The sequence below is a fragment of the Arachis duranensis genome, chromosome 9, assembly GCF_000817695.3.
Source record: "Arachis duranensis cultivar V14167 chromosome 9, aradu.V14167.gnm2.J7QH, whole genome shotgun sequence".
In the NCBI taxonomy this organism is placed as follows: Eukaryota; Viridiplantae; Streptophyta; class Magnoliopsida; order Fabales; family Fabaceae; genus Arachis; species Arachis duranensis.
The window spans coordinates 97,969,949-97,971,692 of record NC_029780.3 but is presented as its reverse complement, the minus strand read 5'-3'; positions in this window follow the sequence as shown (position 1 = coordinate 97,971,692).

The window sequence follows — 1,744 nt, the reverse complement described above, 5'->3', positions numbered from 1 at the left end:
TTGAAGCTAAAAGATGCAACAATGTGTATGGATTAACTCTTGAGGATTTAAAGGAACAAAATGTAACATGCTTTACCTCTCGTGAATCTGAAAAATGGCTTTGGCATAGAAAGTTGGGTCATGCTAGCATGTACCAAATTTCTAAGCTAGTCAAAAAGAATTTGGTTAGAGGAATTCCAAACATCAAGTTTGATAAGGATCTTACTTGTGATGCTTGCCAATTGGGAAAATAAGTAAAATCCTCTTTTAAATCAAAAGATGGAATCTCAACCAAAAGGCCATTGGAGATGTTAAATATTGATCTTTTTGGTCCTACTAGAACTCAAAGTTTAGGAGGTAAACACTATGGTCTTGTGGTGGTAGATGATTACTCTAGATTTGGTTGGGTGCTTTTTCTTGCTCGTAAGAATGATGCATTTTGTGCCTTTTCCACTCTTTGCAAGAAAATTCAAAACGAAAAGGATTTGAAAATTGCCCATTTGAGAAGTGATCACGGAAGAGAATTTGAAAATCAAGACTTTGAAAAATTCTGTGATGACTTAGGGATTTCTCATAATTTTTCATGCCCTAGAATCCCCCAACAAAATGGGGGTGGTTGAAAGAAGGAATCGAAGCCTTCAAGAAATGACTAGGGCTATGCTATGTGAGAATGAGATTCCTAAATTTTTATGGGCTGAAGCTGTGAACACAGCATGTTATGTTTTGAATAGAACAATCATTAGAAAAGGGTTAAAGAAAACCCCTTATGAGATATGGAAAGGAACCCCTCCAAATCTTAAGTACTTTCATGTTTTTGGATGCAAATGCTTTGTTCTTAACAATAAGGAAAACCTTGGAAAATTTGATCCAAAATCCTATGAAGGAATGTTTGTTGGATATTCCACCACAAGCAAGGCCTATAGAGTTTATCTCAAAGAATATAGAACCATAGAGGAATCCATACATGTTACTTTCTGTGATTCTAACTTAATTCCCAGTACTGCAAAGGATAATGATTCAGATTGTGAAGAAGATGGAACAAGTAAAGAAATTCCCAAATCTGTGCAAAATGAAGAATCTGTCAGCCCAGTTTTGTCTAGTCAGATTGGAGGAGACATTTCCATTTTGTCTCCTGAGCAGGCACGAGCAACTGAAACAGTGAGATCATCAGAAGTTCATCAAAGCTCTACACCTGTCCGAAAGCCTAGAGAATAGAAGTCTATGAGGGGTTATCCTCATGACTTCATCATTGGTGATCCCTCTCAAGGTGTAACAACAAGATCCTCCACCAAAAGGCAAACCGAACCTAGCAACTTTGCTCTCTTGTCACAAATAGAGCCCAACAATGTCAAACAAGCTCTTGAAGATCCATCATGGGTCAAGGCCATACAAGAGGAGCTTGCTCAAATTGACAAGAATGAGGTTTGGACATTAGTACCTCATCCAGATGGTAAGAAGGTAACAGGTACTAAGTGGATACTTAAAAATAAACTTGGTGAGGATGGACAAGTTGTTCGTAACAAGGCTAGATTAGTGGCCCAAGGTTACGATCCAGAAGAGGGAATTGATTTTGATGAGTCTTTTGCTCCAGTAGCTAGAATGGAAGCAATTAGGTTGCTTCTTGCCTATGCTGCCCATAAAGGTTTCAAAATGTTTCAAATGGATGTCAAATGTGCTTTCCTTAATGGCTTTATTGATAGAGAAGTGCATGTGGCTCAACCCCCTGGTTTTGAACATAAAGATTTTCCAAATCATGTTTTTAAAC